The following is a 12,605-nucleotide window of genomic DNA, read 5'->3' as shown; positions in this document are numbered from 1 at the left end:
TTACCTTTACTAATCCTTGGTTGTTTGTCTCATGCTTGAGGCCCAAAAATTCCTCTTTCAATATAGTAAGTTCTTGTTGCCATTTTTCCTCCTAGAAAAGTGCCAGATCACCTTCTCTGATTTCCCAGAAACTATTTTGTTGAACCACTCCTCTGTTCTCCGAGGCCTTGTTCCATATGGGAGAGCCCTTCATAATTCCAGGCATTCTTATGATATCAGAAGAATGCCATGCGATGGCATATTTTTCCTTCTAGATGCTTTCCCATTGAGCCTTAGTATCCTTAACCTACCTCCACCAAAGTTTTGCCACTAGAGCCTTACTGAGAATCTCTAGACTATCCAAACCTAGGCCTCCTTGGTTCTTGGGTTTACAGATCTTATCCCATGAGACTAAAGCCCATTTTTTCCTTGTTTCCTATTTTCCCCAAAGAAAATATCTTTGAAAATCTCTAAATTGCTATAAGACTCCTATTGGAGCTGGGAGGGCTGATAACATAAAGATTGGGATAGCTTGGAGCACTGCCTTTGTAAGAATGAGTCTACTAGCCAGATTTAAAGATCTGATTCTCCATTTCCTGACCTTGTCTTGCATTTTGATTATTAATGGATCCCATATGTTTTTGTGCCAAGGTTTAGCCGTTAGAGGAACTCCCAAATACTTGGAGGCGAGAGATTCTCTTTGAAAGGATAGAATTTTGGAGACATTTCTATGAATGGCAATATGGGTATTACAGAAAAAGATTTTTGATTTGGAAAGATTAACTTCCATACTTGTTGTCATAGCAAAGTCATTCAAAATTTGTTTGTATGCAAGCACTTCCTTGACTGTGGCCTTGTAACATGGCGTCATCTACAAACTATTGATGAGTCAAAACTTGACCATTCTCTGAAAGCTAGAGTCCTTGAATTTTTCCCATTACTCTAGCATTCTTAATGGACCACCCCAGCCCTTCCATCATGAGGATGAAGAGAAAAGGAGAGAGAGGATCTCCCTGTCTGAGTCCCCTAGAAGGAAGAAAAAGTTTAGAGGGAGAGCCATTAACTAAAATTGAAAAGTTGGATGAAGTCACTAGGGCCATGACCCATCTGACCCAATTATGATCAAAACCAAACATTGTAAGCACTTTCTTGATATATATCTAGTTCACTTTGTCATATGCTTTGGCTATGTCCAATTGCATGATCATACCCACTTTCTTATTACTTGTTAACGAGTGAACCACCTCGTGAGCTTGAATGATGTTATCCAGAATTTGTCTGCCTTCCACATAACCAGTTTGTTCCCCCGAGACAAGCGAAGGCAGCAAGGGTTTGAGTCTGTTAGCCATGACCTTGGAAATTATCTTGTAAACTACATTGCATAAAGCAATGGGCCTATATCTTTCTGGTGTTTGAGCATTATCCTATTTTCAAATAAGGGTGATGAAGGAGGTATTGAGAGATTTTGAAATGGTTTTATTTAGCCTGGAATCTTCCACTACCTCTATAATATCCTTTTTGACAATATTCCAAAAGGCTTTGAAGAAGTCCACATTGACTCCATTCGGACCTGGAGCCTTGCCATTTTGCATTTCCTTGAGGACCTCACTGACCTCTTTTTTAGTTACAAATCTGTTGAGATTACCATTATCCTCTCTAGATACCAGCTTAGGGATACTTTTAGTAAGGTCCTTGATGAAAGGTTCCCTTACTAAAAAGTTTTCCTTGTCAATATCATGAAAGTGCTTTACTAACACTCCTTCTATTTCCTCATGGGATTGATAAATCTGGCCCTCCTCGTCCTTGATCGAAGAGATTCTGTTGTGAGTTCTATTTGAAATGGTGGATCCATGGAAAAATTTAGTGTTACATTCTCCTTCTTTTAGCCATTGGACCCTAGATTTTTGTTTCCAAAAAATTTCCTCTTGTTTACACAACTTTTCCCATTCTTGATGATGTTTCTCTACTTGATCACTGTTGTATTTATCAAAGCCTTCCTTGATCAAAGCTTGATTGAGCTCCAGAATTTTGTTTTCCACAATTTTCTTATTTGCAAAAATATTTCCAAATTCCTTCTTGTTCCAATATTTTATCTTTAGCTTGATGTGTTTTCATATTTTGTGTAGTAGGAACATAGTTGAACCCTGAATCTGCAAGTCCTCCACCCACCATTTTTCAATGTTGCTGATGAATTCTGGGTGTGAAATCCAAATATTTTCAAATCTGAAAGGTTTGTTTCTTTGGGTGCCAATGCCCTTGATCTCCATTTGAACCGGCCAGTGATCTGAGCCTCCAAAATGAAGAATTACTGCTATTATTTCCTTGTCTAGAAGCATGAGATCCTCAAAGATCATGGATCTATCTAGCTTGGAAGCTACCTAGGAATCCCCTCCTCTTTTCTTCTTCCATGTACATAGGCCATTGTTTGTCTCAATATCAACAAGCTTCATGTTTTCTGAAAAGATTTGGAAGGCTAAGGAATCTTTATTTAGTGCTCTTGTAACCCATTTTTTCTCCGAGAGAGATCAAATGATATTGAAGTCCCCTCCTATAACCCAAGGTAACCCTGCATGTCTGGTCCTGAGATCCACTAAGGAATCGATAAACCTAATTTTTTCATCTAACCTTTGAGGGCCATAAAAATTCGTAACTAGATAGGTGTCCCTATCTCCTATAGGCTGTATAATCATTGATAAATAATTCCTTGTTGTCTCCGCATCAACTATTCCTATTTTTTGGGACTCCAAAGGGTGAGAATACCCTCTGCTATGTTTTTTGCTTTAACTTCTAGAAACTCAAATCTGCTGAGCCATTTACTATGGATTTTCCTTAATTTTTTAATAGAGCATTTCGTTTCTTGGACAAAAATTATATCCGGAGCTGCCTATTTCATTCTGTTATTCAGCATTCTCTGTTTTCTCTTGCTACCTAGACCTCTGATATTCCAAGTTGTGAACTTCATATTTACATATTGGTGAAGGAGTAACTGGCTAGATCTTTCATCTTACCTGAGTCTACCATGAGCTTACCACATTCCATCAGTAGCTCTTTCTGCTTTTTCCTACCTCTTTTTTTTCTTGGATTTTTCGGTGCTAACCCTGGAGTCGTTTTTACTGCTTTCACTCTTTCATTACCCTATCTTTCAATGTTGTTTACTTCCTCCAAACCCTTTGCCTGGGTTTTCCGTAAGAATAACTGCTTTATTCAATTACACTCTTCTTGTGGTAGAGATTCTACCCCACCTGTTATTCCCTCACTCAAGAACCCTTCTAGATCGAGATTTTCTCTATCAAGAATCTCCTGTAGCTCATTGTCCTCCATTTCCATCACACTCTAGGTCGTTTCTTGATCCATTTCCATCTCTGATTCACTCATCATGATCCCTTTCTATTTTTCGTTTACCTGTTCCTGATCACGTCCTTCTTCCTTCTCCTTCTTGTCATAACCATCATTCATTACTTGATCTTCAACTGCTATTTCTTCCTCCTCTTCAAGAACTTGGAACTGATTCTGCCTAACCTTTTGTCCTTCACTTTGGTGTTGCTTTGGCCCTTTTTTTCCACTTTTTCATTTATGAACAACTTTTTGAAAGCTGTTTGTGTCTTTAATTGTGTAAGGTTTGCTTTTGTTCTCTACTTTACTGAGAGGGCAGTGTCTTAGAAGGTGCCCATGTTCATGACATTTATGACATCTAAATGGAATATGCTTGTAGTCAACTGTCTGCACCCATTCCTCATCAAAAACCTCCAAGATGACCTCATCCGGAAGAGCTCCGGATAGGTCCATCTCTACATAGATCCTAGCAAAGGAGGTATATTTCCCCTCCTTGTGGCTTTAGAATTTTTGACAAATCTTCATAATTTATTGCCTATGGTAGCTAGTGATTCTATTTGCCAATAATATAGAGGTAGGGAATAGAGTCTTACCCAAACCGGGATTGAAGTAAAAGTTTCCCACCCCGATATGAAGTTCATCATCGATGGCCGCATATAGAGCTCTGCTGCTACATAGAAGTAGGGCCCACCTTAAAACACATTGTCTTTATCTTCAATGTTAGCGAACACCATAGTGAAGAATCCCTTGGATCCTAGATGAAGATCAATGCTTCCTTTAGGCTTCTAGTGGTATCTGATCCATGTTTGTAAAGCCTTTTCAGTGGGCCATAGCCCCATGAATTTGCATATGATTGCATAAGTCTACATATGATCCCTGTGTGCCTGCAGCACTGGATCATTTAAAACTACTCTGGGAGTGATTTCAACTATGGGTTTGCACGGTCCCTTTTGATTCTTGTCTTTTGTTCCTTGTTTTTTTGTCATTTTCCTCCTTGTCTTTTGTGCCATAATTCTCCTTTGATTTGGTGCTTTCTATTTCCTCTTCCTTGTTTCTTCTTCCTTCCTTAATGTTACCTCTGCCTATTTCTGGAGGTTTCTTGCCCTTGTTGGCCACTGCCTCCTTGTAGGAGGAAGTGGAGCTTCCTCCTCTGCATCCGTCCATGGAGAAAATTCCTTCAGAAAACTACAACCCTAGTCGCTTGCACTTCCATCCTCCTGTCTTCCTTCTAGAGAGATCTTAAAACTGATAGTTTTTTACTTGCAATCAACCAAGGACCAACATTTTTCCAACCAATCCATTCCGATTAAAATTTCGTATGAACCCAAAGGAAGAATGTTAAGGTTCACGTGAATGGGTTGTCCTGAGATTGTTATGGGACATTGCTCTATTTTTGCAACTACCTTTTGTTTTTCCCCAGTGCCTAGTTCAACTAGCCATGGTTTTGGAAACTTACTGCACTACAGTTGACAGTTTTCTACCACTTTAGGACTAACATAACTTAAGCTGGCACTGGGATCAAACAAAACTGAAACAAGTTGTTTAGAAATCATACCTTCACATTCACTCATGGTGGGTTGATATTCTATTTGGTGATCATCCAGGCCAACATTAATTATGGGCATGCTCCTTGCCACTTCTCCAATAGTGGATGCTTCCTGCATGTTTGCTAGTTGTTATGTTCTTGCATTATGTAGACAGTTTTTGTAGTAGTGGGGTTCTCCGCATCCCAACCATTGCACCGGTGGTTTTGAATTTTGATCGTTATTAAATTTATTAACCCCTTCTGACTCTTTATTTTTAGACTAAGCAGCCTTGGGTTGATTCCTTGCAGGGAATTTACTGAGAGGATTTTGATGTATATTTCTGCTATTAAAAAATTTTGGGTTTCTTCTTGGAATCAAACTTCTCCCTTTCTTGTTCAACCCTCCTTTAGCTCCTTCATTTTTCTATTTCATTCGCTGACAACAGATGTGGGCTTTCTGCACTGCATCATCTATCATTTTGGGGTAATCAAACTCAAGTTTCTTCTTCATAAAATTGGGTAAGCTACTAATAGAATGTTGAATCTTACCCTTTTCTTCTTGCATACAAAGCACATAACGCAGTAAGGAAGTTAACCATGCCACATATTCATCCATGGTTAAGGTTCCCAATATTAACTTGTGGAATTCCTTGGATTTTTCATCATAATAATGTTCAATTAGATAATTGTCTTTAAAATTATTTTGGAATTCATTACATGTAACCTGTTATTTGTCAATTTTCCTCACTATTTTAATTTGCTCCCACCAAAGAGTAGCCTTACCTATTAACTGATAAACTTCCAATCGAGCTTTCAATTTATCTATATAACCGTAAATTAGAAAATATTTAACTGATAAACTGCCAATCGAGCTTTCAGTTTATCTATGTAATCGTAAACCAAAAATATTTTTTCATGTCATTAAGCCAAGCTTCTTCTACCTCCTAAGATTCTCCTTGAAAAATTGATGGTTTAATCCTTTTAAATTCTCCTTATAATTTAGACTTTTGTCTTCTTGTCTTGCGCTGGTCGAAAACATTTTCCGAGCATCCTTCTTCATCTTCCCCGTGTTTTTCGACTCACTCCGCATATTCCTCTCCATGCTGAGTTGTTGGGATCTTCTCCCTATCTTCAGCACTGGGATTTGGAAGTCGTTGGTTATGTCACTTGGATAGACTTATGAGGATTTTCTCCTCTTCTAGACGTAGTCGTTCATTATTTGTTATTAAATTAGTCATCTCCACACAGAGCTATTGGACAGTTTCAAGTAATACTGCATTAGCTTGACGAGACTGCTCACCTAGCTAAATCCAAATATCAGGGTTAGCATTAACATAGTTTATTCCTAGTGAATTGGGTTGTCATGGGCTCCTCTGGATTCTGCCCCTTCTTGTATGGAGTCAATCTCTGTGTTCACATACAGGTTCACTTAGTTAAATTATAGAGATCACATTCATTGCACACACACACAGAGATATATATATATATATATATATATATATATATATATATATATATATATATATATATATATATATATATATATATATATATATATATATATATATATATATATATATATATATATATATATATAAATTCCCCAAGAGTCTCAGTGTATGAACCTGAGCTCTGATACCATTTGTAACAACAACTAATACTACAAACATAAAAATAAAAATAAATATTATTACACATTTATCTATGCATTAAATCAAACCATATATCACGCCACAGAGGTTGGGTGTGTTTCTAAGGCATGTCTTGTTAATTTATTTCTCCACTAACTTCCCACAGTTGGCTCTACCATACTCTTAGGGCTCGCATGGCCTTCCACGAGGCATCCAGGCTATTACCCGACTTGGAAATAAATGCCATCTATACATGTCTCCATGTGGAATGATCCCAGGCAACTACATTGCTCGCATTTGTCCATCGTTTCATTCTGGCTGTGACATTTGGCATGGATCTCGTCTGTTGATTGGGTCTGGGCGATCCGATGGTGAGAAGGGTTTAGGGCTTTTCCAACTACCCAACTCACCGTCTCCCGCCGAAGAGCAGCTCATTTGCAAACTGGAGGTGAGGGTTTTGACTGCTCTGCAATGTTTCAGCTCCTAGTTTCTCCGCTAGTTCTTCATATTTGCCTCCATGATCCATGGCTCTATCTATTTGTCCTTTGTGGGAAGGTAATCCATAGCCCTCACTCTCTGCAATTTCAATTCTTTATTACGAATCATATTTTGTATCTCCTTGGGAGTTCTTTCGACGCATAGGGTTAATACATACTCTTGTTGGTCAGGCTTGGCATCCAGCTTCTCAGACTCTGCAAGGAATGGTGATTTATTTCATCGGTGTGAAAAGGGTAAGTCTCTATTTCTAATAAACAATTACAGTTCTTTTCTTTCCTTACCCATGCATTTTCTAACCCCGTGAAGGATTCTATGCAAGGTAGTTGGATGGCCTTCGGTTGCAGCTTGCCAAACTCAGGTAAGGTCTGGCTCTTCCCATGAATTACTTGTTATGTTTAGATATGATACATGTCTTTCCCATTCAAGTTAATAATGTTTGCAATTGGGTTTTGCAGGTATGCTATTATATAGCTAGGGTGCTTTTGTGGCTAAGATTTTGGGTCTTTGACGATTATGCGCACTCACATTTTTACAATTTGTTACGGGTTGGAAACCTACCATCTTGGATTCCTATGTTTGACACTTTGTGGTTTATGTTTCTCGTTTACTCTAGCAAAAATCCTAGCTTGAATTTACAGTGCGCTTAACTATGTGAAAGATTTTTTAGTAATGCCACACTCCAGAATGTTTTGTAATGAATTGTATTTAAAATTTTCTAGGCTGCTAATCTCATAAGTGAGTGGCTAAATTTGTAGTTTGAATGTAATTAATCCTTCTAAAGTGTTTAAATCTTTGTAGGACAGAGAAGAGGCCTCTTGGCCTTATTTTGGTTTGGGAAAACTCTGCTACTTGGTTTCTGAAGTTTGTTAAGTTATATACATATGTTTATTTCTGTGAAAACTTATAAATTCGTTACATAGTTGAATATGTATAAAGATTTTGTCTCTGATATCTTGTTGCTGGAAGAATTATTTAGGTCCTCATAATGCAACTATGATATAGTTCGTCTTGAATATTCTTAATTTATTTCCATGTCGCTATCATAATCTACTAAGGTGTTGATTCCTCATGGAAGTTCTTGGGTGCTAAAAGGTGTCTTTTAAAACTCCTAATTGCCTCACATTAATTATCAACTTGGGTAAGTCTTTTTGTTCCAAGAATGTACAGAATATGTGCAAGCTATAAATCTAGAGAGTAATGATTTAAGATAATTTATTAAATTCAATACAAGAGTAAATAGATCAAACCATAAATCTCAAGCTTGTAAATTTTAAGGGAAATAATACATCTAAGCATCGGGACTTAATCCCAAGAAAAACCAAAATCCAATCTTAAGCAAGCGATTAAAACAGGAATAACATCAACCGAGAGCACTGTAGCAGTAACTAAGCTCTTTCAACCCGATATACATTAATCACACTCTGTTATACTTTAAGCAATTTGAATGGAAATAACATCAACCGAGAGTTTAGTAGCATTAACCAATCTCTTTCAGTTGATTCTATACTAATCATACTCTTATTGTAGTCAATGGGAATCAATGTCTTAAGTGATAATTAATTCAATCTTAAGTGAGCATATATGAAATCAAATGACAAAGTTGTGAAGTACATGAGATCAAAGTAAAGGAAAGTAAACTAACTACAATGTAAACTCACAAGAAATCAGAAGATATCAAACAATATAAAATCGTAGGAAATGCAAAGATATAAAACAAAGTAACCTTATAGGAAATGGAAAAATATCAAATAGGGAATAGTAGTAATATCCGCCAGAGACTGGGCCCTAGCCACTAGCGAATACTATCGAGCTACTTCAGAATATCTGAATGACCAGCAACGCAAATTATATATTAATCATTAAATTCACTCCTCATTACAATACGATCTGTCCTTCAGAATAACATTCTCCCTATTGAAATTACAATTGAGGTCACAAGCGAAAAGTTAAATCTATCCATTATCCCCTCTCCTCCTATCCTATCTCTAATAATCCCCTTCTTTGATCTCTATTTTCATTTAAATACATAGAGAGCAGAGAGAAGTTACAACAGAGATGATTACAAAATGATTCCCATAACAAAATTGGATTGTTCACAACAAATTGATTACCAAGATCATATCTGAAATATATTTCCATCACCATTCAATAGGAACATGTCAAATTTGGTATTGCAAATGAGATAATTTGGAAACTGGCAACAACAACGAATCTAAGAAAATCGTCTTCAAAGAACCTTCTATTTCTCTTAATACAGACTAGATTTGGGACAACCACAAATCAGAAATCTAATTTAGTTCATTCTGAACAAAACCCATGTTTTGGATTTTTCAGATTATTCTCCATTTGCTTGAAACGTCCAATGCAAAACTGTCACTTCTTATTCCAACGAATTTCTGAGTTGGAATATTTAGGGATGAGCTGGAGATCAAATCTGGAATCTAGAAAATATCTTGGAGGCAAAAATGGTGAGTGATTTTACAAAAAATTTATTAACAAACCATCATTGGTAAAATGATGCATAATAATCATCAATCTATTAAAAATAAAGGAGAAGAAATAATATTTTATCCATAAGAGCATAAATAACTATAAAATGGAATTATATGATAAATCATGATAAATGATGTGATAAAGAAGAGTTGAAATGGATGAAATAGGTGTTAAAAAGAGATAATAATAATGACATATTAGAAGCCCAACAGAAGTCGTTTTACTTCTTACTGCAATTGCGTGACTTTATTAATACAATAGTTTTAAGGAATGGTTCTTGCCCTTTGTCGAAAGAAGAATTCGCCTTAGGGTTTTACTATACTTTCTGTCAGGATTTATAGGTTTGATTTATTTCTTCCAAAACGACCTCTTTCACCAGATTCTAGCTTACAGAGGGTAGTTAAGTTATAAGGAAAATAAATGGTTCTTGCATCGTTTTGGGTTTTGGTCAGTATTTTACGTGTGAACAGAATATATTTTTCTTATCAAGAGTTTAGTTAAAAGGGACTCATTGTCTGTTAGCTATTTATATTCTACTGCATATGTAATATTCAAAAGAAAATGTTGTGCGAGGAAGATTTCTTGATCACTGACTGTTTTACATTACTGTATACTAATGCATATTTATTACTGAATGTTACTGCGTAATTCTTTTGTTGATTCTATTCTTGTAATCAAATAATCTCTCATAAAGTAATACCATCCTTTAATTAAAGCCTAGGATACTTATCTATCTTAAACTTGTCAATATATGAACCTAGATTCGTCTGGAAAGTCTCTCCTCCCAGCCTCGAGCCTGACGATTATGTCTAGGCTCTCCCCCAAGCACTTTCTCTGTTTCACACATGGATTATATCCAGCTACAGTCGGTGCCTTGGGCCTCAGGACTCCACTATCTAGCCTCAAGTCCTGCACTCTATTTGACTGTAAATGAGCAACTTCCCACTGGTCTTTCCCCCAGCTCTAGGATAGCCCTCATTTTCCTTCTTTTCCCCTCTATATTTCCCTTTCTAGGGCAGGGGTGTAACTATTTCTTGTTAACTATTACTTTAATTATAGCAAACAGTTATTTTTATTAACATGTCTAAATTCCTAATTAATCATAAATTAGGTAACAACTTGTTATATGGCTTTCTAGCCTCAGTCAATGTCATAATGTAAAAGAAATAAATGCAGTAAATCATAAAACTAAGTTTAATAACCATAGTACTTCTTTCATGGAGCCTGGGGTGTTCTTTCTAATTTATGAAAACAATGATGAATAATCTTCCCACATAAATCCCTCCCCTTCCTAGGTGGTCTCATCTAGGACAAAGTGCTTCCATTTCACTTTAACCTAGATAATGGATCGCTTCCGGAAGGTGGTTTCTCTTCGATGGAGAATACAAAGAGGTTTTGCCAAAAACTCTCCTTCCAGTTCAACCTGCACATACATAATTCACAGTCATAATTTTCTCCAAACAATTTATAAAAAATATATATATTCCCTTAGCTTATTACCTGAATATTTTCCCAGTTTATTATATGTTCTGGGTTGTACAGATATTGTTTTAACAATGAAACATGAAAAATGTTGTGGACCCGAATGTGGCTTGGTAACGCAAGCTTATAGGCTATTGGTCCAATTTGTTCCAAGACTTGAAAAGGTCCACAGTACCAGGGTGCTAACTTAGCACAACCCCTCCACTGTAAGGAACTTTTTCGGGGCTTTACTCTTAGATATACATGATCTCCCGATTGAAACTCTCTGCATGTCCTATTTTTATCTGCATACATTTTTTGCCTATCCTGGGCAGCCCTTAGATTCTATCGAACCTTCTTGACAATTTCATCCATCTCTTATAGCATGTTGGGACCCAATGCTAGCTTATTAACATGATTATTTTAGTCCACGGGCACTTTGCACTTTCTTCCATATAACACCTTAAAGGGGCTCATACCCAGTGATTCATGATGTCCATGATTGTATGCAAGTTCCACGAGGTGGAGGTAATCCTCTAACTTAAGTGGTTGTTGCATCACAAACATGTGTAGCATGTCTTCCAGCACTTGATTTACCCATTCAATTTGTTCGTCCATTTGGGGATAGTAAGTCATACCAAATTGGATCTCGGTAACCAATCCTCAAAAAAAAAAATTCCTGAATGTGGATGTAAATTTCACATCCCGATCTGAAATTACCACCTTGGGTATTCTGTGCAGGCGAAAATTTTCCTTCATAAATATGTATGTGATTTCCAGAGTTTTGTAAGTGGATTTCAGAGGTATGAAGTGTGTGGTTTTGCTCAATTTTTCTACTACAACCATAATCAAGTCATGTCATTTCCTGGTGTGGGGTAAACCGATATTGAAGTCCGATGATATGGTCTCCCATTTCCATTCCGAAATGGGCAGTGGTTGCAACAAACTACCAGAATTCTGATGTTCTGCCTTCACCAACTAACACTCCAAACATTTGGACAAGTACTAAGTAACATCCTTCCTTAATCAGGGACAAAAATACACTTTTTTGATGGCTGATAATAGTTTCTGGTAACTTGGGTGGCTCACACATGGTTTTCGATTAAATTCATCCATTATTAATTGTTTAACAAAGCTTTGGTTAGGAACATAAATTCTGTTTTTAAAGGTAAGGAGGTTATCAAGATTTATTTTGAAATCTGATTTTTCCCCTTTTAACATAGCTTCTTTTGTCTGCTGCCAAAGAAAAGTGTATTCTCGATCTTTGAAAGACACATCCTTTATGATTTCTGGAATGTTGGAGCATGCTTGGCTGATCTGAACCTCATAAATACAATGTACCTTCCTACTCAATGCATCAGCCACTCGATTTTCTTTTCCCTTAAGGTGCTTCATTTCAAAATCAAACTCACTTAAAAATTTCGTCCATCTGGCCTGTCGAGCATTTAAGCTAGACTGGTTGAAGAAATTAGTAAGGCTACTATGATCTGTTAGCAACAAAAATTTCTTCCCCAACAGGTAATGTTACCACATTTTAAGTGCATGCACTATGGCTATTAATTAAAGGTCATAAGAGGAATATCATTTTTCATATTCTTTCAATTTCTGTGATTCGTAAGCAATAACTTTTCCTTCTTGTGTCAGCACTCTACCAACACCTTCTTTACTTGTATCCGTGCAAACCA

This window comes from Pinus tabuliformis, chromosome 3_1 (genome assembly GCF_031772625.1).
Source record: "Pinus tabuliformis cultivar Carrire ecotype Pingquan chromosome 3_1, CPIR1, whole genome shotgun sequence".
NCBI lineage: Eukaryota > Viridiplantae > Streptophyta > Pinopsida > Pinales > Pinaceae > Pinus > Pinus tabuliformis.
This window is presented reverse-complemented; position numbering follows the sequence as displayed.